We start from the raw sequence: 22,759 nt of genomic DNA, 5'->3' as shown, positions 1-22,759 counted from the left end.
GGAAAGCTATTATTGCAGGAGCTGGAGCTGTGTAACCTCTTGTGATGGGCCCCGGGAATGGGACGTAGGAAACAGAGATTTGGTAGCCCCAAGTGTGGCTCAATCCCCAGGGCCAAGTACCTCAGATACGGGTGCAATTTAACCAAGCTTCATTATCTCTGCAAGGCCAAGGGCTTTCCTCCCTACAAGCCGAAAGAGAGAACGGGAAGCCCAGCAGAGATAGTTTGAGTCTTAGTTTCAAACACTCCCCCTGGCTGACTACCTTAATTTCCACCCTCCTGGGTCCACTTATAGTGTCAGTGGCCCAAGATGGAAAAGAGGAAGATTCCTCACTTGAACAACAGACAGGGGGGAATGTGAGGCGAGCAGAAGTAACGCAGCTTAGATTAGGAGTAGGCCTTCCTACTTGGTAAGATTATCAGGCCACCTGGATACAACCAATTAGCCAATTAGGACCAATTAGCTTTCACTTAATACTGACCGCTGTTTGTCAATTAAGAAATTAGGAACGGGGCGGAAACCCCCAGGAAAGTCCCACGCGTGCGAAAGTATTGACCAATGAAATTGCTTTGCAAACGTGTAACCAATCCGTTTCTCACCCTATAAATTTGTGTAACAGCTTGGGCTCGGGGCTCTCTGACCCACACCACTGCATTGGTTGCGGCAGAGAGTCCTGGCTTGAGTCAGTAATAAACTTCCCTTTCTGCGAGTTGCATTGTCTTGGAGGCCTTCTCTGTTCCCGCTCGGGGATTAGGACATCGGGCATAACAATAGGAGTTCATTTGATAAGAAAATTCAGTTATTTTTGTGGCATACAAATAATTTAAGACAATAATTAGACAATGAGGGTACTGATATATTCCTCTGAACTTCAATTTCTGGAATACTTACCTATATCAGTAACTTATATCCATTCACATATAACCTAAGATTTATTATCACTTCTTATTTGACAATGTTTCCCATGTGATTTAACATGCCAAATCCAAATAAACCTAATTAGTTTAGCATTTTCTTTACAGAGTGAGAGACAAACCTTTCGAGAATTCCCAGGGGCCCTCTGGGAAATCTCAAAGTTAGTTTGAGGTAAAAAAAACTCCATTTAGATCTGATTTGGGAAGTCATTAAAAAAAAAATGACAGAAGATTTGAACATTCAATTAAATAGGATCACAGGTCATGAAATAATGCTTAATTATCTATTTAGTGAAAGTGACAATAGAAGATATTAAAGGCAAATATGGACAGTTACATAGCTGTGAACAAAATTTAGCTTTTTTAGTATTAAGAAGACTCATTTTCTAAGGTAATCAAAGATCTAATAAAGACAACAAGAATCACAGGAAATTATTTTGTTAAGACACAGAATCTTTGCTTTCCAGGCTGAGTACCCAAAAGGCAACAAAACAAAAACAAAAAGCTTTCAACATCTTTTAATCAGAGAAAATAGTCTACCAATAAAACTGCCTTTTAAACAGACAACTCTTTAGTTGCTCAGTCGTGTCCAACTCCGTGACCCCTTGGGCTGTAGCCTGCCAGCCTCCTCTGTCCATGAGATTTCCCAGGCAAGAATACTGGAGTGGGTTGCTTCACACCCTTCTCCAGGGGATCTTCCCGACCCAGGGATCAAACCCAGGTCTCCTGCACTGCAGGCAGATTCTTTACCATCTGAACCACCAGGGAAGCCCAGAAACAAATACATATACTAATTTTGTACCAGTGAACTTTTGATATTTTGACCAACACTTTGGCCACCTTATGTGAAGAGCTGTCTCATTGGAAAAGACCCTAATGCTGGGAAAGGTTGAAGGCAAAAGGAGAAGGGGGTGGTGAAGGATGAGATGGTTAGATAGCATCACCGACTCAATGGACATGAATTTGAACAAACTCTAGAAGTTAGTGGAGGACAGAGAAGCCTGGTATGCTGCAGCCCATGGGGTCGAAAAGAGTCGGACATGATTTAGCAACTAAACAACAACAACTTTTGATATTAAGGCTCATTCTTTAAAAACATAATTCCAATCATAGCCAGGTTTACCACACATAAAATTCATTTCCAGGATTCCTTTTCCACAAACCTTCTATGAAGTTTTTCTATCCATTTACGTTTTGTCCTATATTGTCCTTTCTTTTTCTCTAACGGCCAGTCATTCTACTTCTGAACAAAATTTCTTCCTTTTTCTTTTAAAAAAAGTATATTCTTCATAGCTTTCCTTATCCTAAAAACATTCTACTTTCCTAACCACTTTTTGTTCTTAATGTTTTCATTTATTTATTTGGCTGCACCAAGTCTTAGCTGTGGCATGTGGGATCTCTAGTTGCAGCATGTGAACTCCTAGTTGAGGCATGTGGGTTCTAATTCCCTGACCAGGGATCAGACCTGGGCCCTCTGCATTGGAAGTGTGGAGTCTTAGCTCCTCGACCACCAGGGAAATACCTCCTGACTTACTTTTTATACACAGTTGTTTTCTTTCACTATTATTACTTCTAGTATTTTTAATTAAATATATCAATTAGCATTCTTAACCCTTAGAAGCCTTACTTTCTAGTGAAAACTGAAAGGTAAGCAATAATGGACTGGTTGTTACACCAGCATTCTATGCACTGGAAAACTTATAAATACTCTTAATAATTTCTAGAAGTGAAGTGGTCTTTTCGGTAAACTATTCAGTATGGCAGAAGATGTGTTTACTATTAGAATCTTTAGTTCTTCTATAATAAGAATCCCAAAGTAGATAAACGTATATTCAATTTTTAACATTTCAGTGTTTTATTTGGAAAGGATGTAGATCTTCAATGACTATCCATCATTTAACTTAACTCAGTGTAACTATGGGCTTCCCAGGTGGCTCAGTGGGGAAAGAACCTGCCTGCAAGGCAGGAGACACCAGAGATGTGGGTTTGATTCCTGGATTGGGACGATCCCCTGGAGGAGGGCACAGCAACCCACTCGAGTATTCTTGCCTGGAGAATCCCATGGACAGAGGAGCCTGTCAGTCTACAGTCCATGGGGTCACAAAGAGTCTGACATGATTGAAGTGACTGAGCGCGGGACAGCACAGCACATTATAACTAGAAGGTTTCAGGCTCATAAACATATTTTGGAAACTATCTTTAAGCAATTATGTTTAGATTACTCATGAAAATTTCACAAGACATTAAACAGCTAACCATCTTCTTATCTTTTTTGCTGACAAATTCTGGAATGGTGATAACATAAGCTTTTTGGACTTTAATAAACCTAAGTAGAATAAAAGTTCTACGTCTGCATTATGATGTTGACAGCTCTGAGTACATGTTTGCTTTAACTAAACAAACAAAACTTAAAGTAGCTTTTATTTATTAAAGATTATCCTTTATCACTTGAACTTGAAAAACATTTGAGTTAGTTTCTATATTTCTGAGAAGACATACTTGATTTGTATAAACACTTTTCTTCAAGCTGATTAAATAGAGCTCCTTTACAAATTCATGTTGGCAAACCCTCTACAGGTAGAAAGTTCATCTATCTATCTAAATATATATATATATATATATATATATATATATATAAATAACATACAGAAGGATACAAAGATCTTGTAGCTTTAATTTTTAAATTTTAACCACGAGACAGGTCCTTTTATCCCCCCACCCCCCAGCCCGATCAGGATCATCTCCCTGAAGTTTGCATTTCAAACAGATGGCTCTGGATTCCTAGAGAAGACAGGGTCAAAATTTACACCTCAAAGGCACAAAGAAAAGACTTTTTCTCCAAGAAAGAGTTTTGTTTCCAATGTCCTGATCCTTTACAGTATCTGCAAGCTTTCTGAGTTGAATGGGAAAGGTTTGGGGAATGTTTTTAAAAAAGGAGCGAGATTGGTTGGCTTTGAATTGTTTCTAGTGTTGCATTTCTATTATTGTAAAACAAAATACAGTTGTTTCTAATTCCTCAAAGAAATGGGTTGCAACCTGAAAGGTATCAAGAGGCTGATTCAACCATTCAACTTACTTCTTTATATCTGGCAGAAGATTTCCAATAAAGATGGAAATCGAAAGAATCCTATGTTCTAGAGGTAGAGTTGTGTGTCTTTTGACTGTTTTACTAAATCCTTTCACAATAGCTTCAGGATGTTTTCTTTCCTTCTGAATACATTATTCCATTTTAGCTTGGGAAAGAAAACCTTAAAAAGTTTCTATCAAGCTCTGAATATCAGTTTCCATCATCTGATTGTAAAGCTCATTTTATGTTTCACATGATCTTTTCATTTTTGATGTCCAGTATTAGTAACACATAAAACATCTACCACCTTTTGTATCAGATAAGACAACACTGACATAGATGCTGACAGACAATGTAAACAGATGATGCAAACTTACAGTATCAATAAGCACAGTTCAGTACTATAGAAAAAATTTAAAATTCTTTCAAATATCTTATTATCTGGTTTAGCCTGGACAAACAGTAAATATTTCTGGCTGTATTGAACTTCTTAACTTTTTTTTTTCCTTTTAAACCAAGGGCATACTCATAAAGTGACTCACAACCAAAACCAATAAGCCTTTTATGGCCTAACCATGAATACAAGAGTTGTCCCCAAAGAAGGCTGGAAAGTTACCTCTTCCAAGATCCAGAACCACTCCCAAGGATAACCAAAAGAAAGCAGAGGCTTAGACAATTCCCATGAGAGCGGGAAACAGTCAGTAGGATGCCACTGCAAGTGGGGTGCAATCCACGTTTCTATCCAGCCATATTCCTGGGGCCCCAAGCCTTCTGGATGAGCTGCCTACACACACAAGAACTGACCACCTACCTCCCTCTCTTTCTCTTGACCAAGCACTACAGACAGAGATCCAGAAAGCTGACTTTGGTAAGAACTCTTTCCCCTTGTCAGTTTCTGCCGGTTTCCCCAGGATCCCATCTGCAGGCTCCAGAGTGAGTAGCGTTCCCTCTGAATGACCAGAAAGTGTAGGAGAAGAAAAATAATCACCCCACCCCCTCACCCCCCTACCGCCCTTCTGGGTTCTTGGCTGAGAATCCCTATTCTCTAGAGCACCTCATAAACAGATAAGCTTATCCAGGTTTAAAGTTTTCCACTGTGGCTGCTATAATTCAAGATTATCTTTCGTAAGATTAACCTACTTGTTCAAACAAAGACAACTTCTGGGCCAGTAATTTTTATATGTAGAGCTAGCCAGAGACCCAGATGGAGGAGTCCCAGATTCTCTGGACTTGAAGGAACCCCTTTTCTCTTCTTCTTCCTCTTGAAAAAAAAAAAAAAAACAATTAAAAAAAATTAATCTGGGACCTCACACTGGACTCAGTCTGGTTTAAAATAGACTCAGTTCAACCCCGGACCCAGTTGGGTTTAACTGGGATCCAAGCCAATTTCAGACGCAGACCAGTAAAAAGAAAGAGTCTGAGAGCCCATAATGCAGAAGTTACAGAGTTTATGCATCTTGGATGGACCTGCCCACAACCACTCTCATGTTAGTGGAGGTCACATTCAATTGACACCTCTTTTTCTGGACTTAAAACCCCTTCAATCCACCTTCTAGTGATCTAATTTCTGTGCCTATGAATCAAATAGCATTAGCTCTACATGCTCAGAAAATGGGTTATTCTTTGTTACCAGGTAAGTTCTCTTCACTTACCGCAAAAGCAGGGAGTAGTGACTAACACACGCAGTGGGCTCAGCACATACCCATGCCTGCTTACTGCCCTTTGCTCCCGACGGCTATTGTAGGTGTGTGTGTGGGTGGGGGTCTCCTTCAGATTCCACAACTGACATCAGAACTGTTAAAAGATACACCGAGGCAGATTAAAAATGTTCAGAGTTTATTTGGGAAAAATTCAATTCAAATTGGGCAGTGCTAAACCAGAAATGGTTAGGACCTGTCCATCTACAAGGAGCTGGGGAAAAAACTTTTACAGAGAAGACCCGGAAACAAAGCAAGGAAACTGATCGGCTGTAGCTTTAGAGGTTGTCTTCTCAGAAAAGTCTAGGTGGCTGTTTGTGATTGGCTATGTTAGGTTTTAATTTCTTAATCTTGAGGTGCGTCAGGCTTAAGTTTTGGTTTGCTTACATTTATTTGTTGTTATTCAGTCACTAAATCGTGTCCAACTCTTTGCAACCCCATGGACTGCAGCATGCCAGGTTTCCATGTCCTTCACTGTCTCCTGGAGTTTGCTCAAATTCATGTCCATTGAGTCAGTGATGCCATCCAACCATCTCATCCTCTGTCACTCCCTTCTCTTCCTGCCTTCAATCTTTCCATGCATCAGGGGTTTTTTCCAGTGAGTCAGCTCTTTGCATCAGGTGGCCAAAATATTGGAGCCTCAAATTCAGTAAGGCATTAAAGCCACTTCAGTCTAATGGTCTGTATGTTTAGGGACCTTAAGGGGCTTAAGCATAAACATTGGGTCAACAGGTGGGAAGTGATGTGAGTTGCTCACCTGTCAAATCTTCATCCTTAGAGGCACCACCTTCTTCCTTTTCCTCTCACCCCTTGGGTCACCCATCCATGTTTGGGGGAAGAGTGAGAAGGTGGTATATTCTTCCCTGTCCTTTACCCACCCTTGACCTTCACCCATTATCTGGTGAAGGATTAGACTGTAGCTCCCTCCCTTTACAAATACCAGTTTATTTATTATTTCCTAAAAACCAATTCCCAAATAAAGCACAGAAAGTACTCCAGTGATGAGCCTGTTGTTACTTACCCAGTAACAACAAATAACCCATCTTCTTGGCAGACTTGTAGAACTAATGCTGTTTGATTCATAGGCAGAGATTAGATCACTAGAGGGTTGAGTTAAGGGGCTGTGAGACAAGAAAAAGAGGTGCCAATTGGATGTGACCTCCACTAAGATGAGAGTGGTCCCTTTGGGGTTCCCTTGAGAACTTCAAAGCATATGTTAGGTTTTTCATCACAAGCACTCATGGGGAGCTCAGTCATGGAATGTTGATCTTGCTCAAAATCATGATGAAAGAAAAGCAATCGTATTGCTACCCCTTAAACTGTAAACACGTATGTGTGTATGCTCAGTCGCTCAGCCATGTCTGACTCTTTGCGACCTCAGGCTCCTCTGTCCGTGGAATTTTCCAGGCAAGATACTGGAGTGGGTTGCCATTTCCTACTCCAGGGGATCTTCCTGACCCAGGGATCAAACCCACATCTCTCGCAACTCCTGCATTGGCAGGCAGATTCTTTACCACTGGGCCACCTGGGAAGCACAAAGAAAAGTAAACAGCTGTCCTGTAAATGTGTCCGTTCTGGTGAGGAGGGGGATAGACAGACATTTACCGAATACTTTACCTGTGACAGGTATTACTCTAACCCTTGTGTACCTATCTTGCTTAATCATCACAACAGCCTTAGAAAAGCAGTACTATTATTAATCCCATTTTACAGAAAAGGGAACTGAAGCTTCGAGATGTGAATTTTCTTAAGGCTGCACAGCTTGTAAGATTGAAATTCCAGCAAATATGGCTCCAGATTTCTATTCCAGTTTTTTTTGTTTTTAATGGCATTATACTTGACTTACGATACTAGTTTATGGTGTACAACATAGGGGTTCAATTTTATAGATTATGAATCATACAAAATTATTATAATATTATTGAACATGTCCCCTGTGCTGCACATTACATACAGATATGGACTTCTTTACAAATTTGTATGTCATTTTTGTGCAGGACCCAAGCCAATCTTTGTTGTTATTTAGTCGCTAAGTGTTGTCCGACTCTTTTCAGACTCCATAGACTGTATTCTGCCAGGCTCCTCTGTAAATGGGATTTCCCAGGCAAGAATACTGGAGTTGGTTGCCATTTCCTTCTCCAGGGGATCTTCGTGACCCAGGCATCAAATCCAAGTTTCTGCATTGCAGTTGGGTTCTTTACCACTGAGCCACCAGGGAAGTCCAATCTTCTCTGTATCGTATATATACTGCCTAAGTGAGAAACAGACCTCCATCCTTCATACCAAAGATGCTGGAATGTTAGTCTCATTACTGGGTCCAGTCTCTTTTAAGTGGGTGCCTTTGGCCACCATACTGATGGCAGGTTAAGGTCAATGACAGTTTGGTGGGAGCACCAGTTTTACTCCTTATAGAAGCTGGTTCTCAGGGAGAATGGGAGAAAGAGATCTGCCCCTCGTTCTCTGCAACTTTGGAAAGTGCCCCGGACACTCGGAGATTTTAAGTGCCATGTTAACTATCGATCTACTCTAGCATTTGCTTTATGCTGTGCTCAGGCGTGCCTGATCCTTTGCGACCCCAGGAACCGTAACCCGCCAGGCTGCTCTGTCCATGGAATTTTCCAGGCAAGAATATTGGCGTGGGTTGCCATTTCCTACTCCAGAGGATCTTCCTGACCCAGGGATTGAACCTGCATCTCTTGCATCTCCTTCATTGACTGGTGGATTCTTTACCCTCAGTGCCACCTGGGAAGCCCACTCTCACACGATTTGGACCAATCAACTTAAAAGTACCCATATTCCTGAACTTTCCCTCCCTGTTGTGGAAGAAACCAGCTGCTTCTTCTTCCCCCTTTTCACCAGCTTCCTGATTTGGGGGAAGTTTGGAAAGGAGTTGAGCTCAATCAGGCTAAGCTTTGTGCAGGGAACGATGCTCATCTTTGCTCATGCCCACATCTGCGTTGAGTCATTTCCTGTCTTCCCCAGGCTCGTAGGGAAGGCTCCTCTGAAATAAAGTCTCTCCTCTATACTCCCTTACCATAAACACAGTCAGCCTTCCCTAACTTTCTGGCAATACTCTAGGAGGTTTACCTACCACATTCTCAGAATTTAAGTCCCTTGAAACCAGCGCTCCAGCTTCCCTAGTGGCTGATGGAGTAAAGAATCTGCCTGCAATGTGAGAGCTATGAGTTCTATCCCTGGGTCAGGAAGATCCCCTGGAGAAGGAAATGGCAACCAACTCCATTATTCTTGCCTGGAGAATCCCATGGACAGAGGAAGCTTGGGGTTCCTACAGTCCATGGGGTCACAAAGAGTAGGGCACAACTGAGCAACTAACTCACACACACAAAACTAGCTCTCAAGTACCTTCAGCCACAGCCACTGAAACATTTCACTTGACCCCATAAGTGTCTTCATCAGGGTGACATCCTCAGACATTCTGTATCTGTTCATTTTCTCAACTCCCTGTCATCTCAATATTAGCTGTATCTAAGGTAGTGGTGGTGGTTGAGTTGATAAGTCATGTTCCACTCTTTTGACCCCATGGACTGTAGCCTGCTAGGCTCCTTTCTCCATGAGATTTTCCAGGCAAGAATACTGGAGTGGGTTACCATTTCCTTCTCCAGGGGACCTTCCTGACCAGGGAGGACTCAGGGAATTGAACTCTGGTCTACTGCATTGCTGGCAGAGTCTTTACAGACTGAGCTATGAGGGCTTCCCTGGCTCACCTGGTTAAGAATACGCCTGCAATGTGGGAGACCTGGGTTCGATCCCTGGGTTGGGAAGATCCCCTGGAGAAGGGAACGGCTACCCTCTCCAGTATTCTGGCCTGGAGAATTCCATGGACAGTATCCAAGGCAGATATAGGGAGAAAAGAGAAAGAAAGGTCTTTTCTGTTGGGATGAAAACTGTATCTCCTAAAAACATTCTCAGTGGCTGATAATCACAAGTTAACTGGTCTTTTTCTAGCTCTGTTTCATCCATTCCAATAGGTTAAGCCACACCTCTGATGCCATGTCCTGGTCTGAGGAATAATTTTTACCTTGTGTTCTGAATTTTTACCACACTGTTCCTCCATCTGTGAGAAGTTGCTTATTTTTTTAATAATTCATTCTGAAATGAGTGTCTTGTATCTATACCCCACTAAAACATTTTCTCAAAACAATTATTGAGCAGTGTTGTATTTACCCCAGTTTCCTTCATCTCCTTCTGGAAAATCTTATATGCAGAATTATGCAGTAATTTTTAGTTCTGTCACATTGCAGTCCACTAGACACAAATCACTAGGGACTTCTGAGAGTGCACACCTAACTGTACATGAGAGTCCTAAGCAGGTTGATTAATCATCCTATTTGCCTTGGGTAGAGTCATGTCACAGGATGTGGGGCTTTCAATGCTAAAATCTCAAGATGATTTGGTTTTAGTGTTAGGAGTTATAATCTACCCATGACTCTGATATAGACTGCATGAGGAATTTTGGTAATTCTGATAAAAAAAAAAAAGCATATGGTATAAGGGTTGCAAAGTCACTCACTCTTGTGTGGAAAAGTAAAGCCACATAATGCATTAGTCAGGGTCCTGGCAAAAAAAAAGATACCACGATAAAAGGTAATTAACTGAGGAGGATTTAGCAAAGATACTACTTGGGAACTGTACTCAATATTTTGTAATAACCTATAAGGAGAAAGAATCTGAAAAAATGAGAATGCTTCCAAAAATCATAAGTTAGAGGGGGCAAGGAGAAGCAATGGTTACTAGAACCCAACCCAGGGAGAGCAACTAGAAGAAATTGCCCTCAGACAGGATCTACTGTCTTCGAGGAAGGGACCCAGTCAACCCATAGGGAGGGATCCTTGGAAATAAATATCCCAATTTATTCTCCTCCGTTTCTCTGATCTCCTGCCAGTGCCTCCCAATGGCTGAACACAACTGGAATCCAGAGGTCAAAGAAGTCTGTAGAAGCCATTGATAAAGGCATGAGAAATGTGGTGCTTAGTCGCTCAGTTGTATCAAGACCCTTATCACATACAGCAAAGTTTATTCATGCTTTCTGCTGAGATGAGCATTGTCTAAGCTTGCGAGAATGCCCAAGCCTGGTGCTCCTGTGGCTCTGTGCCACAGTGTCCACAGGAATCTTTGGCAGAGTCGAGAATGCCAAGGAACATGGTGCATGTGTGCTCAGTCATGTCCAACTCTTTGCAAGCCCGTGGTCTGTAGCCCACCAGGCTCCTCTGTCCAAGGGATTCTCCAGACAAGAATACTGGAGTGGGTTGCCATTTCCTCCTTCAGGTGATCTTCCTGACGCAGGAATCAAACCCACATCTCTTATGTCTCCTACATTGGCCAGAAATTTTTTTTTTTTTAACCACTGTGACACTTGGAAGCCTGCCAAGGAACATGATGCAACCCAAATGTGCCCACCCCACAGACAACCCCAATTGATGGAGTCCCTACAGGGGGCACTAGAGGGAGCAGGTTGAGGTCCCAGTCACAGCAACCTAACATCCCTCTCCCAGGCTTGAGAATCTTCTTTCCTTGGCTTCTGCTTTTGCATATCTCTTTACCAAGATACTAGCTCTTCTCCCCTTATGATGTAAAATACTCAAGAATATTATCTTTAGCCAGTTTAAATTTTCATGATAGAAAGAGAGGTCTTGGATCAGCTTCTGTCTTTGGTCCTATGGAGCTAACAGCCAAAATCTTGGCTTTCTTTTTGGAATAAGGCAGAAGAAAATACCAGAAACTGACCCAGTTCTTCAGAATTCTCCCTGATTCTTTTATTGCAATGTAAATAAATGCAACTTAATTTACATAAATCAAATTGAAAATTTAAATGGTGTTGGGGTACTATAGCAGAAGGGAAGATTGAGATTAATCCTAGCACATAAAAGAGAAACAAGAAAAAAAATACTATAAAAAAGAAAACTAGTATATAAAAAGACAGAAGAACAGTCATAGTCTTGTCCCTTATTTCACTCCTATGTACCTTTTCCTCTTCCTCACTCTGCTTCCATGCACCTAAGTCTTTAAGTTGGATAGAAATGGAGGGACCTGAGAAGATAAAGGTAAGCAAATGGTGATAAGACTTCCTCTACAATTTTCAAACAAACTCACCTCTCTGAACGAATGCTAGATAACTTTCTAGTGCTAGTGGCCTCACACACTGTGTGTGGAAAAGGGCCTGAGGAAGCATCAAGGCAGATTTGAGAAGATACTCTTGGCTTTGGACCTTGAAACACCTGACTCTGAAGCTCTGTTCTGTGATCTACCAGATCTATGACCCTAGACGAGTCACATAACCACTTTAAGTTTTGGTTTCCTCATCTGTAAAATTAGGATCATGAAACTTAATCTTGCAGAGCTGATGTAAGGGTTAGAAATAATAGCTGTGAGACTCAAGTTTAGTACCTAGACCATGATAGCTACCAGATAAGTGATGCCTCCTTTTAATATTTAAGTAACTGTGTCACCCTCAATACTACAGAAAATAACAAATGAGAGAAAGAGCCACGAATTTGATGGACTCAAACATGAACTGGACTAAAGTTAAGGACAAATGAAATTAAAAGAATGGCAACTGGAAAGGGTCAAGTGAAGAGAATAAGAAATCTCTACCTAAGAGCTATTTTCTATCTCTTCTTTCTAGTTTTTGTTTGAGAGGAGGTTGGGAGGGATCCTCTGATGGCAAAACTTACTCTCAATAGGAGTTTGGCCCCCATCTGGAGGCAAAGGCATCAGTAATCCCAATCCAGCATTTTCTTGACAGACTTCTGTTTCAAACACCACTATGGCCTATTTATGTAGGCATGTACAGCTTGCTTAAGAGTTTCAGCCAAAAAGGAGGTCAGGAAAGTGCCAGCTAATCTTGAGGGACGAGAATATACTGAGATCAGAAATTAAGGCTAAGGTGTGCCTAGTTATACCTGTTGAACAGCCATAGTAAGTCTCTCCAAGTTACAAAGGGAAGTGATGAATTGAGTTGAGTGATTAATTGACATGAGTGTTACCATCCAGAGCAGGCTCCTGCTCCTGTCAAATCCAGGTACTAAAGTACCAGTTAAGACCATCCCTCTGGTGTGGAGAAAACAGAAGCCTTCTATACTGTTGGTGGGAATGTAAAATGGTACAACCATTATGGAGAACAGTATGGAGGTTCCTTAACAAACTAAAAATAGGCCTACTGTATGATCCAGTAATCCCACTTGTGGGCATATATCTGGAGAAAACCATAATTTGAAAAGATACATGCACATTCATTGCTGCATTATTCACAACATGGAAGCAACCTAAATGTCCATTGACAGAGGAGTGGATAAAGAAGATGTGGCAGATATACACAATGGAATATTGTTGCTGTTTAGTCACTAAGTTGTGTCTCTTGGTGACCCTGTGGACTGTAGCCTACTGGGCTTCTCTGTCCATGGGATTTCCCAGGCAAGAATACTGGAGTAGGTTGCCATTTCCTTTTCCAAAGGATCTTCCCAACCCAGGGATTGAACCCGAGTCTCCTGCATTGGCAGGTGGATTTTTTTTTACTACTGAGTCATCAGGGAAGCCTATAATGGAGTATTACTAGGCCATAAAAAGGACGAAATTATGCCATTTGCGGCAACATGGATAGATCTAGAGATTGTCATACTGAGGAAAGTTCGTCAGACAGAGAAAGACAAATAACACATCAGTTCAGTTTAGTTGCTCAGTCGTGTTTGACTCTTTGTGACCCCATGAACCGCAGCACGCCAGGCCTCCCTGTCCATCACCAACTCCCAGAGTCTACCCAAACCTATGTCCATTCAGTCGGTGATGCCATCCAAACATCTCATCCTCTGTTGTCCCCTTCTCCTCCTGCCTTCAATCTCTCCCAGCATCAGGGTCTTTTCCAAAGAGTAAGTACTTTGCATCAGGTGGCCAAAGTATTGGAGCTTCAGCTTCAACATCAGTCCTTCCGATGAACACCCAGGACCAATCTCCCTTAGGATGGATTGGTTGGATCTCCTTTCAGTCCAAGGGACTCTCAAGAGTCTTCTCCAACACCACAGTTCAAAAGTATCAATTCTTTGGCATTCAGCTTTCTTTATAGTCCAACTCTCACATCCATCCATGACTACTGGAAAAACCATAGCATTGACTAGACAGACCTTTGTTGACAAAGTAATGTCTCTGCTTTTTAATATGCTGTCTAGGTTGGTCATAACTTTCCATCCAAGGAGTAAGCATCTTTTAATTTCATGGCTTCAATCACCATCTGCAGTGATTTTGGAGCCCCCCAAAATAAAGTCAGCCACTGTTTCCACTGTTTCCCCATCTATTTGCCATGAAGTGATGGGACCAGATGCCATGATCTTAGTTTTCTGAATGTTGAGCTTTAGGCCAACTTTTTCACTCTCCTCTTTCACTTTCATCAAGAGGCTCTTTAGTTCTTCTTCACTTTTTGCCATAAGGGTAACATATGATACCACCCATATGGGAATCTAAAAATAAATGGTACAAATGAAACTATTGACCAGGTGGGAAGGGGGGAAGCATAAATTGGGAGATTGGGATTGATATATACATATTACTATATACAAAATAGATAACTGTATAGCACAGGAAGCTCTACTCAATACCCTGTAATGACTTATATGAGAAAATAATCTTAAAAAAGTGGATATATGTACATGTATACCTAATTCACTTTGCTGTATGGCAGAAAGTAACACAACATTGTAAATCAAATAGACTCCAATAAAAATTATTTTTAAAAATCCCTCTGGCCTTTACACAGTAAGTCAAAACTTCATCCAACCACCAAACAACCACCTGCCTGTAAAGACTGACTTTAGAAACTTTCCAAGCAGGGCTGCTTGAAAGTAATTTGTCTCATGATTGAATTTCTCACCACCTAACAGTTAGATGTTATTAAATTGAGATCCTCCTTGGTACAACTTAACATGGGTTCTCTTAGTTTACTTTCATTAAAGAAATGAAATAACTGGCTAGCATTATTATACATTAATGAAATTAAAAGAAAATGACCTTCTTCTATTTTCATAGGCTCTGACACACCTTCTCAATCTTTTTAAATGGCAGGTTTTATACTTTAGCTTTAGGACAATATTTAATTTTATTACAGTTATAGATTATGCAACTTGAATCTGTTTCTATATAACAAATATCGATACTTTATGGTAATTTTTGCACATATATGTATATATTATATATGTATACATGTGTATTTGTATATATATATGTATACATATATTTTTCACAATATTATACCCTTGTCATACAGAAGTCCCTTGAAGGGATTTGACTAATCTTTCTCTCTTACAATCTTATTAGGAACTAGTTTCTTCCTTACCTTCCCAAATTTTCTTATTCTCAATTTCTACCTTAAAGTCATGATCTGAGCCACAGTCAGCTCCTTGTCATGGGGTTCTCAAGGCAAGAATACTAAGTGGTTTTCCATTCTCTTCTTCAGTGGACCATGTTACAATTATACAGTGGAAGTGATGAATAGATTCAAGGGATTAGATCTGCTAGACTGAGTGCTTGAAGAACTATGGACAGAGCCTCGTGACATTGTGCAGAAGGCAGTGATCAAGACCATCCCTAAGAAAAAGAAATGCAAAAAGTCAAGATGGTTGTCTGAGTACTTACAAATAGCCAAGAAAAGAAGAGTAGCTAAAGGCAAAGGAGAAAAGGAAAGATATACCCATGTGAATGCAAAGTTCCAAAGAATAGCAAGGAAAGATAAGAAAGCTTCCTCGGTGGTCAATGCAAAGAAGTAGAGGAAAATAATAGAATGGGAAAGACTAGAGATCTCTTCAAGAAAATTTAGATACAAAGGGAACATTTCATGCAAAGATGGGCTCAATAAAGGACAGAAATAGTAGGGACCTAACAGAAGCAGAAGATATTAAGAAAAGGTGGCAAGAATACACAGAAGAACTGTACAAAAAAAATCTTCATGACCCAGATAACCACGATGGTGTGATCACTCACCTAGAGCCAGACATCCTGGAGTGTGAAGTCAAGTGGGCCCTAGGAAGCATCACTATGAACAAAGCTAGTGGAGATGATGGAATTCCAGTTGAGCTATTTCAAATCCTGAAAGATGACACTGTGAAACTGCTGCACTCAGTATGCCAACAAAGTTGGAAAACTCAGCAGTGGCCACAGGACTGGAAAAGGTCAGTTTTCATTCCAATCCCAAAGAAAGGCAATGCCAAAGAGTGTTCAAACTACCACACAATTGCACTCATCTCACACGCTAGCAAAGTAATGCTAAAAATTCTTCAAGCCAGGCTTCAATAGTATGTGAACCGAAAACTTTCAGATGTTCAAGCTGGATTTAGAAAAGGCAGAGGAACCAGAGATCAAATTGCCAACATCTGTTGGATCATCAAAAAAGCCAGCGAGTTCCAGAAAAACATCTACTTCTGCTTTACTGACTATGCCAAAGCCTTTGACTGTGTGGATCAAAGCAAACTACAGAAAATTCTTCAAGAGATGGGAATACCAGACCACCTGACCTGCCTCCTGAGAAATCTGTATGCAGGTAAAGAAGCAACAGTTAGAACTGGACATGAAACAACAGACTGGTTCCAAATTGGGGAAGGAGTACGTCAAGGCTGTATATTGTCACCCTGCTTATTTAACTTATATGCAGAGTACATCATGTGAAATGCCAGGCTGGATGAAGCACAAGCTGCAATCAAGATTGCTGGGAGAAATATCAATAACCTCAGATATGCAGATGACACCATCCTTATGGCAGAAAGCGAATAGGAACTAAAGAGCCTCTTGATGAAAATGAAAGAGGAGAGTGAAAAAGTTGGCTTAAAACTCAACATTCAAAAAACTAAGATCATGGCATCCAGTCCCATCATTTCATGGCAAACAGATGGGGAAACAATGGAAACAGTGACAGACTTTATTTTCTTGGGCTCCAAAATCATTGCAGATGGTGACTGCAACCATGAAATTAAGAGACGCTTGCTCCTTGGAAGAAAAGCTATGACCAACATAGATAACATATTAAAAGGCAGAGACAGTATTTTGCTGACAAAGACCCGTCTAGTCAAAGCTACGGTTTTTCCAGTAGTCTTGTATGGATGTGAGAGCTGAACCATAAAGAAAGCTGAATGCCAAAGAATTGATACTTTTGAACTGTGGTGTTGGAGAAGACTCTTGAGAGTCCTTTGGACAACAAGGAGATCCAACCAGTCCATCCTAAAAGACATCAGTCCTGAATATTCATTGGAAGAACTGATGCTGAAGCTAAAACTCCAGTACTTTGGCCACCTGATGTGAAAAACTGACTCTTTTGAAAAGACCCTGATGCTGGGAAAGATTGAGAGCAGTAGGAAAAGCGGACAGAGGATGAGATGGTTGGATGGCACCACCAACTCGATGGACATGAGTTTGAGCAAGGTCTGGGTTTGGTGACGGACAAGGAAGCCTGGTATGCTGCAGTCCATGGGGTCGCAAAGAGTTGGACATGACTGAGTGAGCTGGTACTGATACCCTAAAATTGCCATACTGGGGAAGTATCAAAATCAAACTAAGAAGATGTCTCTAGAAAATGAGTACTAAATGAATCATAACAGTGAGCAATTAGGGATGCTAATAATAAAGATAAAATAGAAGTCTGACTTAGGAGAAGATTTCAGATTAAAGAGGAGAGCAGAAAGAATTTTGAAGAGCAAAAATTGAAAGAGATCTGTTGGCAGTTTTTCCTTTTTTCTTTTGTTCACTGAAGATTTATTTCTCAGAGTTATCATCTCCACCAAAAAACATAAGATATTAGAGTTTCTAGACAAGAATTTAGACTAAATGTCCCATGAGATTTAATTCCTAAACAAGTGAGGACATAAAGGGAAGTAATGAAGAAGAGGAAAATAAACAGAGAAAGATTAAAACAGGAAAAAAGAGAGAGAGAAGTAGTATGCAGAAAAAGACAGAAGGAAACTTTTTCAGGAAAAGGAGACTATGTTTTATTAATTGTTTCAGAGAGTTAGTTCCAAAATGCTAGAAAATAAAATTGCACACAGCTGCTTGGTTTCCTATCGAGGACTCCTAATTGAGAAGACATGAACCTCTTCCAGTGTCCAGAGAGCCCTGCTCAGTTTCCTGTTGCTGAGGTGAAGTCAGAGTGGTTACAGGTTTCTCTGCATTTTTCTTACATTTTACCAGATTCCAATCATTGTGTACTTAATCAAAGAGGAGAGTTGAAATACTTTTACTCTCACCAGACCAGCAGATTTTTTTTAACCAGAATTATATACGTTGTAAAAAGAGCACTGGATAGAGTGTAAGGAGACTCAGGTTTGGGTTCTAGCTTTTCCATTAAATGAGTTTGAGAAAGTTGGTTAATCTGTCTGAGTCTCATTTGTAAAATGGGTGGAGTTGTGTAACTGGTAAGATTTCTTTGCAGTTCTTATTTATCTATCAGATGCTTTTTTCAAGTTCTTCAACCAAAAGTATGCCAATTTGCTAGTCTTTAGAGAAACACTAGTTCAGTTCAGTTCAGTTCAGTTCAGTCCAGTTCAATCGCTCAGTCGTGTCCGACTCTTTGCGACCCCATGAATCGCAGCACACCAGGCCTCCCTGTCCATCACCAGCTCCCGGAATTTATTCAAACTCATGCCCATCGAGTCAGTGATGCCATCCAGCCAGCTCATCTTCTGTCGTCCCCTTCTCCTCCTGCCCCCAAGCCCCCCCAGCATCAGGGTCTTTTCCAATAAGTCAACTCTTCGCATGAGGGGGCCAAAGTACTGGAGGTTCAGCTTCAGCATCAGTCCCTCCAGTGAAACCCTAGGAACTTAGCTAAATAGTGGAGGAAAAAACAATGGAAACAAAACCAGTACAATGAAGACTTTTAGAAACTGGAACTTTTATATAAAATCCAGAGATGCTAAACTAATCAGATGTTTTAAAACCTGCTTTTTATTTAAAGTTATCAGGAATTGCTTCTCCCCTCTCAGTCATCTTAGATCTAGAAGTGCAACACTTTCCAAATCCTAAATCCAGTTTCCCATAGGACAGAGTTAAGCCACAATCAATCTCACATCTACTCTTAGTTCTCATAAAGAAAATGAAGAAGGCCCACAATATATCTTTACTTTGTTATACCCATATACATTAAAGAAGGAGAGTGTATTTTGTAGAGGGAGTGGTGACATGGAATGGATATTATAATTTTACTTAGACACTTTAGAATTTATGACTACCATACAGAATTATGGTTCATGTAAGTCCTTTGGGATACATCATAAGGAAGCTCAAGTGAGTGTTATAGGTAGCATCATCTTAATGGGTTACCACAGACTGATGCTACAGGACATTTTCCATGATGGGCTGCTAGAGAATTAGCAGGCTAAACTTCTAGCTGTCTAGAGGACTTGTGTAACTCTTCTAGAGGCAATACTCTATTTAGCCACTAGACATGTTGAACACTTTAGATGTGGCAAGTACAAATTGAGACATGCTGTAAGTTTAAAATACACACCAGAGTTTGAAGATAGTACCACAAGATAAAAAGAAAATATACCATTAATAACTTTTATATGAATTAAATATTGGAATGATAATATATTTTGGATATATTGGGTTAAGTGAAATGTATTAAAATTAATTTCATCTGTTTATTTTTATGTGTTGTGGCTGCCAGAAATCTTCAAATTACATATGTGGCTCATATTTGGGGCTCAAATTATATTTCAGTTGGACAGTACTGGTCCAGACCATAAACTCCTTGACTACAGGGCCAATCTGGTTTTAATTTGCATGGTATCCTTGGCACCTAATATGACTAATCAATACATGCATTGAATGCATTATTGGTGGATGACAGACTTATAATCAGGGCCCCCATTCCCATGAACATTGCTTGAGAAAATGAAAACATTTGCTCTCTTATTCCCCTACTTTAAAAAAATTTTTCAAACTTTTTATTTTATATTGGAGTATAGTTAACTAATAATGTGATAATTTCACATGTAATAATTTCACTTTCACAGCAAAGTGTCCTTTGCATTTTTATTCCAAGTTCTGTATTGACTTATTAATCAACGGGTGTTGATTGATTAATACGTCACTACTTTCCAGTTTTAGATATGCTCATATAGCAATGCTTTCATATCTAAGCTTTAGTCTCTTGAAGGGTTTGCTGTTGTTCAATCACTTAGTCATGTCCAACTCTGCGATCCCACGGACTGCAGCAAGCCAGCCCTCTCTGTCCCTCACCATCTCCCAAAGCTTGTCCAAGTTCATGTCTGTCGTTTTGGTGATGCCATCCAGTCATCCCATCCTCTGACACGCTCTTCTCTTTTTTGCCCTCAATCTTTCCCAGCATCAGGGACTTTTCCGATGAGTCAGTTGTTCACATCAGATGACCAAAATACTGGAGTTTCAGCTTCGGCATCAGTCCTCCCAACGAGTATTCAGGGTTGATCTCCCTTAAGATTGACCGATTTAATCTCCTTGCTGTCCAAGGGACTCTCAAGAGTCTTCTCCAGCCCCACAATTCAAAAGCATCAATTCTTAAGTAGTCAGCCTTCTTTATGGTCCAGCTCTCATGTGACCACTGGGGAAGACCATTGCTTGACTATGTGGACCTTTGTCGGCAGAATAATGTCTCTACTTTTCAACATTGTTTAGATTTGTCATAACTTTCCTGCCAAGAAGCAAATGCCTTCTGATTTCATGGCTGCAGTCACCATCTGCAGTGATTTTAGAGCCCAAGAAGAGGTTTAAACTCTCCTTCATCTCTTTAGTCAATTAACTGCACTGTCTTCCTTAGGGTGATGTGCTGGGTGGTCTCTTGTCAACTCAGTATCATCCTCAAGCCCCCTGAAAGGCAGGACTACATTTCCCAGAATCTCTGGAAACTGTCCACGAGAGGCACTAATTTAATATTTAGAAGGCAGAAGAAGATATCTTTTTTTTTTCCCCAGTCAGTTACAGAAAGACTTATGGGCAGGTGGAGGTTCAAAGCTGCTTAAACTTCTTGAGGAATCCCAGCATCTCCTTTGCCGACTGAGATAACTGGTGCAGGTGGACTCATGAAGAAGCCAATGAAGTTTAAACTTCAGGGCTCTTTTCTTGCATGGGCTCTTTCTAAGAGTCTGGAAGTGGCTAGCAATTTTGTGTTCATACTTTTGTTTATTTATTCTCAGAGATAGCTCTCTAAATCATGTAAACTTTAAGTCTCATGAAACCTGGCTCTAGCCCAGAGAGGCTGGGGGCCTCCCAGAGATCCTGTGACTCCAGTGATCTCAGGAAACCTTTTGAGAAGCGCCACATTGGTGGGGCTGGAGTCTGAGATCCGCCACGGATCCCTCCGACTTTCTCTCCCACAGCCCTTCCAGCAGTTGTGGACGTGCTAACTCCCTTCACACTGGAACAGAGTGCCTTTTGTCTTCATGACCAAACCAGTCATGGCTTAAAAATGACTGCTGTCAAACAATCAGATTATGATTCTTTTTCATTGTTCCACTTAATCTCAAATTTCAGACATGATGTTTTCTTTCAGTGTAAATGACAGTGAAAAAAAAATGATTTCACATAAAAAAAACACAGTGTAAGCTTCATATTGATCAACATCAGATACTCATAATGTAGCAATTTGACACATAGTGTGTAGTTCAGTAAGTATGTGCTAATGAGCGAGCGCACGAGTTAATGAAGAAATGGAAGACTCCGTGTGCGTCTACATCAAAGTTGCTCTCTTGTTATGATTATTAAAACAACACAAATCATGTTTGCTCTAATTAATTCTCTCTAGATTTATTTAGCACAGTACCAAGAACTCCCAGCTGCTCACTGCTGTTTTTGGATGAAAATGATGAGTAGTTTGGGGAACCATTCCAGCACAAAATTCTAGGAAATCCCAGGATGCATCTGTAATTAATTTTAGGGTCTTCCAGAGGTTGGAGACCACACCTGTTAGTTATGAATTATTTTCCAAGGGTATATATATATACATAAATATATATATATATAATATTTTAAGGATTTGGCTATTAGATTAGCCAAATTAGATTTGGCTATTAGATCATTTCCCCCCCTTGCAATCCAGTTCTGCATAGCAATGATAATCATCTTGTTAGATAAGAAAGTCAATGGTTAGTCCTCACCAGAATAAAATCATGCATATTATTTAATTGTAATTAAGGCTCCCTCTTTAAAATTAAGAAATAATTTAATCACATTTAGAATTGGACCAGCAATTTTTTTAAACACACCTGCATATAGAAAACATCACTATATGGTCCATATTGTTGTCCAACTAAAATATGAATCTAGCATTTACATCTTTATAATTTTAAAAATATAGGTGAGTTACATTGAAAAGTCAAATATTCCATATTTTGCTTTTTTTCCCCTGTCAAGTTTAACTTTTATGTTTTTTCATGGATAGAGTAAGAAAGTAAAAGGGCAGGATAGTTTTATAATTATTGACAATGAATGTGCTGATGAGTAACTGAGTTTGGAAAGTGTGGTCTTTTGTTCTCATTTAGCAAACATTTCATGTGTTCTACTTCGCCGCTAGGTACTCTGCTAACCAGTGGAAATTGCAGTAAGGAATTATACTTAGTTGCCACCCTCCTTATGTAGCCACATGATACACAATTCCCAGGAGAGGGGGGAAGGTAAATGGTTTAGAAGAATGGAGAACGAAAAGGAGATTTTGTTGGACCAGACACTGGAGTTACATACGATAATCCCATCTACTTTCCAGGGTACCTTGGAGAATCCCTCATAAAGGAGGAAATTGACTCTGGGACATTGAATATCTAGTCCAAGTTGACTCCATTAATTAAGAGCAGCACTCGAGTGTATACCTAGGGCTGTCTGGACCGTGGAGGCGAAGAACACCTAACAGCCCTGTATTCCCGTGGTTCTTGAGTACAGGCCCTTTAGCCTGTGTTTCTCATAATCCAGTTCCATTCTCTTAAAACCAGGTGGACTCCTTAAACTGAAAATATCGTTTATTGGGTGATCTGCTTCTCTGTGGCCCTCCTCTTAGCCCTCGAGGCTAAGAGGCTCGACTGCTTGTTTTCACCAGCTGGCAGAGGCAATTTGAGCAGAAAGTG

The sequence above is a fragment of the Cervus canadensis genome, chromosome 21, assembly GCF_019320065.1.
Source record: "Cervus canadensis isolate Bull #8, Minnesota chromosome 21, ASM1932006v1, whole genome shotgun sequence".
Taxonomy (NCBI): domain Eukaryota; kingdom Metazoa; phylum Chordata; class Mammalia; order Artiodactyla; family Cervidae; genus Cervus; species Cervus canadensis.
Note: the sequence above shows the minus strand (reverse complement) of the source record.